General features: G+C 37.8%; 1 protein-coding gene across 4 annotated transcripts in view; it reads right to left on the bottom strand.

The window, feature by feature from the left end:
* Positions 1-11,801, bottom strand: part of ANKRD11 (ankyrin repeat domain containing 11) — a 179,499-nt gene that overhangs the window by 160,346 nt on the left and 7,352 nt on the right. The window contains exons 1-2 of one of the 4 annotated variants that reach the window (XM_083456435.1): positions 2,125-4,450; positions 92-129 (exon numbers count right to left, since the gene is read on the bottom strand). The exons of the other annotated variants lie outside the window; for them this stretch is intronic. The gene's annotated coding sequence lies outside the window, so the exon portion shown is untranslated. Of the gene's footprint in view, positions 1-91; positions 130-2,124; positions 4,451-11,801 lie in introns of those variants that run through there. 4 annotated transcript variants of the gene reach the window in all.

The following is an 11,801-nucleotide window of genomic DNA, read 5'->3' as shown; positions in this document are numbered from 1 at the left end:
GGTCCTGCTACCTAGGGATCATGGGAGTTGTAGGTCAAAAACATCCGTAGGGCCGAGGTTAAGGAAGCCTGCATTAGTGTGTGCACCCAACAATCACAGTGTATTTCATCCACTGATTAGTACCAAGTACTTATGTGTATTCATTATTTTCCACCCTGGTCTGCTCACACTGATATATTTCTGGTGTTGTTCCTCCAATTCTTAATTCTGAGATTTTGCATTGCTGACATCCAAGTAGCACCCTGAAAAATACTGAACTTCAAATGAAAAGGAAAACTGCAGCTATAGCACAGAATATCTTAGAGGCCAGGTTTTGGTTTCAAACAGACTGACAGCTTTTCTTGCACAGGCACAGTCCTTTATATACTATTAGCAATAAATGATTAGGGAATCCTAAGTAAATAGGCTCATGCTACTGAAAAATTAATGCCCCAGCCATCTGAAACCCTTGTGCCAATCCCTACTTCTAGTATAACAGAAGCTAACAGAAAGCGAGATGTCACCAACACCACAGTTGATGGGATATTGGACTATTCCAGCCACATTTGCAGCACATAAATGTGCTGGATTTATAGTACACTGTAAATAGGGCTTTACCTCCCTTTTTGTCTGGAAACCTAAGACAAACCTATATTGTATATGAAATTGTGTGTAATTTCCTTTTATTAGAAACAAGTTCTTGTCAGATGTAAACAGTGTTTTGTGGTTGTTTTAGCAAAATTCTAGCCAAAACCAGGTCCCTCAAGATGACTCATTTCAGCCTGCTGACCAACTGAATAGTCTGTTACTCTAATACAGGAGTTGTATTCAGCTAAAAAGAACTACTGGCAGCTTAAAAAAAAATTTTCTGAGTGGGGTACCCTGGATAAGAGGGAGAGTTTACAGAACAGACGGGCATGCAACTGTTACTGAGAAGCATACCATTAAATGCAGGGGTGGCAAACCTGGTTCCCTCTAGACATTGCTGCACTATAACTCCTATAATTCTAAAAAAGGTTGTCTGCTAATATAAGAAAAATAATAATAGTAATCTTTTAAAAATCAAAAGAAACAAAAAATCACCAGCTGCCATCAAGGATAAGATTATTTGATTAATCTCAATATAAACAAATAAATATAAACAGTCAAAACAAGTATCTTAAATAAACAAAACATGTAGAAAGCGCAACAAGATCTTAAAAAAAAAACAACTCTAGGTGATAACGGTAAAGGTACCCCTGACCGTTAGGTTCAGTCGCGAATGACTCTGGGGTTGCACGCTATAGGCGAGGGAGCCGGCGTTTGTCCACAGACAGCTTCCGGGTCATGTGGCCAGCATGACTAAACCGCTTCTGGCGAACCAAAGCAGCGCAAGGAAACACCTAGGTGTTTACTTTACTTTGCAGAGTAAATATCTTACAGAGCCCACCCTTGTTGTTCATTTTTAGTCTCCCTTTCACAGGAATATAATCCTATCACCCCTGATAATTAACCACAGATTCTGGGAGTGATCAGAATTGTAGTTCATAAGCATCTGCCGGTTAGCCACCCCCAATTTAAACTAAAATTATTCAATTATTAGATTTGTCTAAGATACTACAGGTAACTTCTCTATCTGATAATTATGACATTTTTCATTAAATTACTAGAAGGCAGGCTGAACCACAATGTGTCAATCCCTAAAAGAAGACTGAAAACATGTATGGAAAGTAGTATTTGTTTAATACAATTCTAGCTTTCTCAAAAAAAAATTCCTGAAAACTGGAACTTGCTTCCCCCACTCTCCATCCAACTTCTGTACACTCGATTATCTTTGATCAAGCTCAAAAGGCTGCCTCTGAACTTTATGGGTAAGCATACTTACATTTATTCATGTTGATATATGCATGTAAAGAGAAAACTGAAAGAAGCTAAGTACCTAAAGAGTATGAATCCTGATTTAAGGAGCTCAGAGAATGTTTTTGACAATATATGTATTGTCTACCCCTTTCAGTTCTTCACATCCCTACAAGCCTATACGTCAAATACTTAGAAGCTAGCAGTTATTCGTCTTAAGCCAGCTAGTAAAAATTAACATTTTCTTGGTGTATCTCTGTTGAGCTGACCCTGACAATGCAATACAAATTAAGATAGCATCTAATCTACCTCAGTGGTACATAAGGTATCACTTTAGCAAGTGATATATTTAGACCAATAAGAGATATATCACTTTACAATAGCCACTTGTTTTGGTTTTACATGGGTATCCTTGGCTCACAATACTGGACACCAATACACCAATACTGGACACCCTGCCAAATGAGGTGGGGTAAACAATTGCTTTGGGTAAAGCATTTTCAGTGAAGGTGTCCTGGTTGTGGAATGCCCTCAACTGGTGCCTGTGTTGAGTATTTTTAAGCACCAGGTAAATACCCTTTTTATTTTGTGAGGCTTTTATTTTCTAAAGCTTTTCAGCAGTGCCCAAGGTCTAAAAGGGACTCAGAAAAGCAAACATGTCAGAGTCCTTTTTAAACCTTGGGCACTACTGTTGTTTTACATTATCTTTGATTCCATGTTTATGCAGTATTTGTGTATTTTATGGTTTAAAAACTGTACATTGACCTAAAATCCTATTGCTAATGAGCAGTATAAAATGCTATAAATAAATAATAATCTTATTTCTTTACACAAAAAAGCTGCAAAAACCCATTTATATCTGGCTTGTTTTAACCATTAGTGGAGGTTGGGAACCTGTGGCCCTCCAGATGTTGTTAGACTCCTATCTCCATCAGCCCCAACTAGGATGGTCAAGTCAGTGATGATGGGTTTTTTTTCCTCCCAGCAACATCTAGAAGGTCACATTTAGCCAACCCAGTGTTAAAGGTTCTGCCTTCAAAAATGCAGATAATACTTACTTCCCCAGATCCTACAGTAGTTGGTATCAGCCTTACACTCATACTTTTCATGTTCAGCTCCACACATGAACAGGCTTCTTCATGAACACAGTCCCTTCAGAATGAAACTCAGATTTCTGACTTTCTTGTTCCCCCCCACCATTTCCATAATTGAGGCTTACTGCTAATGTGCAGGATGCAAAGAGCTGTGAAAATATTGCTCTATGCTTCTACCCATTTTTGCAATACAGAGGCCTCCCCTTTTTCACTGCAGCCTGTAGTCAATCAAATAAGCACACCTGAAATTTAGGGAAATGCTTTGTAATAGCTTCCAACACAATGAATCAGACACATTCAAATGGGGGGACCCAGAGTATTCCCAATGAATGCATGTGGAAATACTTGGATACACAGAAGATACTTGCTGGATCCTACCTTTATCTGCTCAGACTATTTTTCAGCAAGAAAAATAACATGATTTTGGAAGTCTACACAATAACATGAAGCACATGACAATCAAGAAAGCTATTCATGCAATGATTTTTTTTTAATTTCTACTATCCCAATCCTAAATACCATCCTCTTTCCTTTTAATATAAAAAATGGAAACAAAACAGATGCTCGAAATTAAAGACAAACACAACTTGTTTTAGTTTGTTATAACCACACACACCTAAGGTACATAATATATTTGTTCTTTCCTAAAAACTATGCAATGCACTTTGAAAAATTCCTTAACAATTAGCTGAAGTGGAACTTGCAAAGAGCAAATCTTACCACTGAGCATAACCTGAAAGGAGATTTTAGAGTCCATGTTCACATGATTTAAGCAGGACTAAACTGCTTTTTTCTATACATAGCTTTCATGTATTGTGTACATTTACAGTTCTGAAGAATTACACAAGCTGTCCTTTGCTCATCTTAGATCATGTCTAAGGCTAAAAGAAAATGTTGAATTAGAACAGACTGTGCTCCATCAGCAAGCAATGTAAGGCCCACAAACCACATGCTGAGATATTTGTGCAGCCCACAGCTTCATGAAAAATCCTTGAAATCTTTGCTTTTTAAAAAAAAAAGTTTCCAGCTCACATGACTAAGCAGACAAACTTGAATATATGAAGGCAGTTTTTATTAACAGATTTGTGCAATATTTGTGCTATTTTTCAATATCTTATTCTCTGAGCCTATAAAATATCCTCAAGAACTAAATCAATTTTGAGTACCAAAGGTATTAAGTTAGTAGGGCTCTTGGTCTTTCTTAGGCTAGCTGAAAGGCTGAAAACCATCTACAGAAGGGTCAGCAAACCTTTTCAGCAGGGGGCCGGTCCCCTGTCCCTCAGACCTTGGGGGGGGGGCGGACTATATTTTTGGGAGGGAAATGAATGAATTCCTATACCCCACAAAGAACCCACAGATGCATTTTAAATATAAGGATACATTCTACTCATGTAAAAACACACCGATTCCCGGACGGTCCGTGAGCCAGATTTAGAAGGCGATTGGGCTGAATCCGGCCCCCGGGGCCTTAGTTTACCTACCCATGATCTACAGGCCTCATCCATTACTAATGGTCTCGCATCACAACAACAACATATGCAGATTCACAATATGAAGCAAACCACATTCTGCAAAGTGGCCCATCATGCAGAACAATTTGCCTGCCTGTATTTTGTGCTTTGATTTAGTACTGTGGGCCATGATTTGCCCTTCTGTACTAGCAAGCGAAGACAAGATCTGTTCTGTCACTCTAAAAGAACATGCAGTTTTCAGTTTGATTTATTTTGCATAAGAACTCCATTGCTTTAAAAAAAAAAAACCACCTCAATGGCTCTAAAGTTAAATATATTCCAAGTTTGACAGTGTTTTTTTAACAAAAAACTAAGGAAGTTATATGAACACAAGGAAGAATGAATTTCCATCTAACAGCAATACCTAAACCACCAACATGGTAATACATTCTCCACATAAAAACAAACGGTAGTGCTTTTAAGGATGTAACTATGATCCAATAGATAAAGCAACTGTTAATTTACCGTGAGTACTTTTAAAGGTATTGTTTTTAAAGGTATCTTATAAAACACATGAATGCAAAATCTTTCCTGTATTTCACAACATTAACATCTTCCACCAGAGCTCCATGACACAGGAAGAAAATACTACTAATCAAGCTATTTGATATTATGAATATAATATAGAAGATTTCAAACCCTATCATGAAAAGATGCTGTGAAGATTCAAACAGCCAGTTTAGGCACCCAACTCTTGTAACAAAAGAAACTGTTCATAAAATATCCAATATTTACATTCTGAAAGCTGCTCAAAATGCTGCAATCATGTTATAATTTTATGAAGTACATCTCCAAACGGGGTTCCATCGCTGAAAAACTGCAGCATGACTAACACAGCTCCATTATAAAAGGCAACGTAACCTAGCACTTGTTAGCAGCCAGTGCAACACTGGACTGAGTTTCCATGACAACCAGGGGAAAAATATATAAAAGCAAACTACAGTTAAGCGAAAATTACACTCCATGACAATACATGCAAAATGCAGGAACATTTGCAGTACAGCTTTTGATGAAATGCCCCAATGTACAATGTCAGTGAAAAATAATAATTCACTACAATAATTGCCAAGACTTATTTACCACAGTTGTTTGCCTCCATTTGGTGGAAACACCCTTAAAGTAACAAAAATAAAGAAAATAAAACCATTTACACCTGCAATACACCAAGTTGTTGCTTTTTTAAAAAAATATGGCAATTTAAAATTTGACATTTGGATATTCTAAGACTGCAGTTTTCACTTCTGTAGACAATGGCTGGTGAATAGGTTTGTACCTTGCTTCCTAGAAGAACATATGGCTTTGAATTATATATTAAGATACTGAGAATTCTGGAATTGGCTGGAACAAGACATTGTTTTCATTGTTTAAGGACTTGCACTTTGAATGTCTCCTGCTTACAGGGAAGTTAGTGCCTGTTTAAATAATCAAGAATTCCACAAAGAAAAAATAATAGCAACAGTAGACCAGGTATGTCAATTACACTGACAAGTCAGACGGGCAGAAACCTATAGCAAGGTCATTTATTCAAACTACTCATCAACCATTTTGCTGAGATCAGCAACAAGTAAATGTGAGCATAACAGTTTCTAATTATTTGTTTATATTTACCCTGCTCTTAAATTTTAAAATTCTCCCAGAGCAATTTACCCAAAAAATTTGAACCAAATAAAACATACACTCATAAAAAATATTTCAAAAAGAACTAAATCCACATTAAAACAGAGCAAACCAGAGGTAATCACCACCATAGACATTTTATCTTGGACTTCATCTCCAAAGGCAGAAGGACTCAGAAAAGAATCTAAACACTGAGACAGTTTTGTGTGAGAGCATAATCTGTAAACTACACTGAGTCTTAAACCACAGAATTTAAAAATATAAATGCCATCATTTTGAACCATGTCCAGAAATGGCCCGAGAATCAGTGTGGCTGCTTTAAAAACTAGTAATAAATACTCCAAATACCCAGGGCCAGTCAGCAATCTAGTTTCAGTACTTCTCACTGACTTATTTTTCTGAATAGTTTTCAAAGGGCATTCCCATGCACAACACATTACTCTAATCTAAACAGTATGTTACTAGATCATGGATGCTGCATCCACAATCTCCATCCGAGACAGGCCACACCTGGCAAACCTGTCTACATTGGTGAATGGTGCATGTACCCTTAAGAATGCAAACATGATCCTTAAGGGAAAAGCATAATCCTATCCAGAACAGGATGAACACAGGATGGTCAGAAGACACCCATCAACAAACAGTACCTCCACATTATCTGGATTAAGCTTCATTTTATTAGCCCTACTCCAGCTCATTAATCATTGCAAACATTGGTTCAGAACTTCCACAACTTAAATGGACATGTAATTTGTAGAATTTTAACAAACTGGGATTTTTCTAGCTACAGTACTTATATCTGGGTAAAGTTGTTGTTTTTTCTTGTATGTTACCACAAATAGCTTATAGAAAGATTTGGGGGGGTACCCAAAACCATAGCTTGTACTGTATTCCACATGAAACTGTCAATATTCAAACATTCAGTTTTTTACTTTATGCATTACAAATTTCACTCTCACATTGCTAACTACAAATAGCTCAACCATTTTGAGGAGCATTGTGAGGAGAGAGAATATTAAGACACTTCATGTCCTGGAAACTAACAGTGCCCTGAATCTACAAGGTTCCTGATACTTATTCCCCTGCCCTGTCCACCACCACTGTACATAACTCACCAGAACTGTAACCCTTTATTATACTGGAAAAGTTACACAGGGCTACCCTGACCTACCCTGTTTATAAAGCTGTTCACTGGATAGCATCAGAAGCATATTATTTTTCACGAGGCTTAATGTTTAAACATAGTTACTTCAATATACTTGATTGGGGAGCAGAGATTAGATAGGTACCTTCAGTATCTAAATATATGAAGCACAATTTGATGCAAATAATTGAATGAGTAAATATAAGGTGTTTAGAGGAGTTCTGTAGTATAGTACACTCTTAAAAGAGCAGCTTACATTATACAATGCGTGTTACAGATTTGCTCCACCAGCTTTCTCCCAAGTACTAGCCTCCAGAGCCGTCATCTCACTTCAGGCTGTGGGATCCGATGTTTGTCTATGGACAGCTTTCAAGGCCATGTGGCTAGCATGACTAAACCGCTTGTGGCACAACGGGACACCAAGAGGAGTGCCAGAGTACACGGAAACGCCATTTACATTACCGCTGCAGCAGCATCTATTTTTCTACTCACGTTGGTATGCTTTCGAACTGCTAGGATGGCAGGAGCTGGGAGAGAGCAATGGGAGCTCACCCCATTACGCAGATTCAACACACTGACCTTCCGGTCAGCGAGCTCATTATCTGCCCGATGTAACATAGTGAGCACAACTGATACAAAATAGCATGCACACATGCTTCCAACATTGTTAAAACTGCCATGCCAGAGCAATAGTCAACAAATTATGTGTTTCTTTGTGTGATTTTTTTTTTTTTGGTCCAGTTTGAAAAGAGTGAAGTTTTAAAAAATTGTTTATATGTTTAAAGCTACACCCTGCTTTTCTTTGCAGAGCAAATAAAAAGTCATACTAAACCAGGTTGGTAAGGAGATATGGCAACAGAATACTAGATACGCCAACAGGTTGCTAGACTGACTACACAAAAATAAATACTCTTAAGCATCTGATCATGTGATGAGCTGCTCTGTTGCCCAAGTGGTCAGAGGCCACGGTTGGCCCTGTGCCAGTGTCAAGATGACACCCAGTCACAGTACTCACTCTTAGTCCCAAAACAGTACAGTGTCATAAGGACACCGATGCAAAAAGAGGGCAGATCAAGAAGATGAAAGGTATGTAAAGCCTAAGTTGTCCTTTTGTACATTAATAGAAAGGCTCTGTAGGAGAAACTTTGCCTGGGAAGATATCCAGACCCCTGCCACTCAGAGACAGAGGGCTAGGGCAATTATAGTACAGTAGATCAATAGAATCAGCTACCCAGTACTATATACAGATATAGGACATTTGTACTATGCCACAGCAGAAACCCAAGCAAAACAAAATCTTTAAATTACACAACCATATTTACAGACCACTGTTGCCTGCCTTAAAAGTATGTTTTAGGACTATAGCCAATACTCAGATGTCAAATAACTGCAGACTGGGGGGGAACTCAGGCTGAATAAATAGCACTGTTGTGACACAGTGGGAAGGACATTTTTTCAGTTGAAATCCCATAACGACTCACGTATCAAATTCTGAAATAAGCAATCACAAATCTATCAAAAATAGCTCTTCTGAAATTAATGCTCTGTCTTAACTAAAAATAAATACAAGAAAAGAGAGCTAAATGCATGTACATACATTGGTCTTATCTTTTAAATAATTGGATTATATATTATTAGGGCTTTGGCATGAGAAAACAAAGCTCAATGTCAGCAATAGCATCAGTGCAATGCAGTGGCCACCCATAAAATCTTGCTTTAACGTTTGTATTGTGTCATTACTTCTTTCTAGGTGCTTTGGAGGTCAAACTGGAAGCCTTGGAATATGAAGGAGCCTTCAAATGAACTACAGAAGCACAAATGCTCCAGGAATTCCTCCACCAAATGTGCATCTAACTGCTGGCATTGTCTGAAATTAGGGATCATTTGCTTATTTCTAGCAAGCACTAATTGTTTCAGAAAGCAAAAAACAATAAGTAGTTTACAACTGGAATAATAGTTATACTTAACCATAGTGATACCACTGGTTTAATCTCAACTGCATTCCTGCCTTCCTCTAAGAAACGTAAGGTGCAGTATATTATGTCAGTGCATTTGATCCTCACAACAATCCTGTTAATTAGTTTACCAGTGTTAGAAACTCAGAAATATAATCTAATACCCAATGGCACCTTAAACCTAGGTTACAGTTGCCACAATGGAATGCCCCCCCCCATGAAGTTTGTTGCTGTTGTTTTCATTTCTATACCACTTTATATTTTAAAGAACAAATCAAAGTGGTTTACAAGACATTAAAACATCAAATAAAACAATTCAAAATAAAACAAATTCAAGTTTCAAGGAAAATATTTCAGATCCTTCTCTAAATTACATTTTGTTTTCCCCAGAAACCAACCTGGCATTTTGTGGTTGCAGTTGGACCTGTGCCAATTGCAAAACATGCCTAGCACATGGCTGATTTCTAACACTGGATTAAACAGAGAGGACTGACCCCAGTTACTTCAAGGCTAAACAGGGATTTGAATTCAGGTCTCTCAAATTCATCCAGCGCCCTGCAGCATGTTAGCTCCCCATGGTGAACAATTCCCATGCCAAGTTTGTACAGACAGTGCAATAACAATTAATGGGGTATGTAGTTCTCTATGTCTCATTCAGAGCAGACACCATGGGAAGGCTGTTACCAATTACATTTCCTTTATAAGTCTAACATACAACAATCCTTAGGTAAAATCCTATAGCAAACTCAAGGCAGTCAGTTCCCATAAACATTTTTAAAACATGCACTGCACCCAATATTGATGGATGGACACATGATCACTTTAAGCTGACAGCTCAGTAAAGGATCATATATACAGTGGTGCGCCGCAAGACGAATGCCTCGCAAGACGGAAAACCCGCTAGACGAAAGGGTTTTCCGTTTTGGAGGTGCTTCGCAGGACGAATTTCTCTATGGGCTTGCTTCGCAAGATGAAAATGTCTTGCGATTCCTGGGGGGTTTTTTTCGCTCCCCACCTCCTTTTTCTAAGGCACTAAGCTGCTAATAGCCTTTTAGCAGCTAATCCGCTGATCCCTTAAGCCTTTAATAGCTGCTAATAGCCGCTAAACCGCTAATAGCGCTAATCCGCTAATGGGCTTGCTTCGCAAGACGAAAAAACCGCTAGACGAAGAGACTCACGGAACGGATTCTTTTCGTCTTGCGAGGCACCACTGTACACTAAAACATTGAAAGAAACTAAATTTAAACCCATCTGGCATGATTTTTGGAACTACTATATGTAGAATTAAAATACAATTCATGGTATGGCTCATTACACATATTGAAATACTAAGTCACTTAAAATATATATACTGTATTGTTCTTTTTTCCTTTTATTTATGATCGTTTTCCACTCTTTTTGTCTAATTTTCTCCTCTTAATTTTTTGTCTTTTAATCACTTTCTAACAATAAATGCAGTGGGCTTAAGAAGGAAGGGGGAATGTTTGCATTCAGTAAAAATATATAGGCAACTTGACGTAAACTATCATGATTATTATTTTAATTGGAGCTGGTAAGGATTAATGATCTACTCCAAATCACCCAGAGACCTTCCTTCTTCTGCCCACCATTAATATACTAATCCTATGACTGGGAGACGGTCCAGAATGGGTTGTCATTTTGAATAACTACAGGAGACACCAGAGATGCAAATAAACTCTGATTTAAATTTAGGGAAAGGGGTAAGCATACCAATTCTTTTAACGATTATGCTTTAGTAAAGCTAGTCACTCAATAATTTACAAATTTCTAGAACAAAAAACCATTGGCCTTCAAGCATTTTAAAAGTATGAGATGTTCAAAACTAATTTTTAGTCCATCTCCACTTGATCAATTCTGGAACATCCTCGGAAATGTTGAGTGTCCTCCATTTTTCCAGTGTGAACTCCAGTTAGCACACACTGTACACATCATGACTGGATTTTAACAGTGGCATGCTGCTGCCCCCACACACAATTTTTTATTTTTTTTTAAAAAACTATTTCCTATATACGGGCCAGCTGCACAGAGGTTGAGAAGCAGTGACATTAGATAGATATGGTCACCCACCCATCCTGGCAATCTACTCCACAATGCAGAGTTCCTTTCTCTATTGCATAAATATATACAAATATTGCCTGGTAGCTTCTTCCACATGCTAACATTACAGTCCACACATCTAAAAAATGTCATATTTTTACCAGAAGCATATCCAAAGTTGGATTTTTTTTACATGAAATATCTGATAGTAACCAAGATAAAAACCCTGCCTGTGACAGTGAATTGAGATCAAAAGCATTAACCAGATAGCTTTTTAAATACAATATGTGATTTTATAAAATCTTGCATTATTAAAGCAATAGAGAAGAATCTACGCTTTAAATTTTCTGTATATAAAGCAGACTGAATACTAGTTTTAACCAACAGACCCTTCTCGACTTTCTTTAAAGACGCAAAGAGACTGCCTACAGACTCCTTGAGGATAAATAATTCAGAGCCTAAATGCCAAGGGCAGTGCAGCAAACTGGAATGTTGCATTTATCCAGATGGCAGGGACAAAGCAGACAGTCGTGTGTGTGCCTCACATCACTGCATAAAAGCAACTGCAAACGTGACCTGGGAAGGCAATGGGGAGAAAATACTGTTA

The sequence above is a fragment of the Podarcis tiliguerta genome (genome assembly GCF_965153285.1).
Source record: "Podarcis tiliguerta genome assembly, chromosome: 8".
Lineage (NCBI taxonomy): Eukaryota > Metazoa > Chordata > Lepidosauria > Squamata > Lacertidae > Podarcis > Podarcis tiliguerta.
The sequence above is the reverse complement of the archived record's forward strand: the minus strand, read 5'-3'. Positions and strand labels throughout refer to the sequence as shown.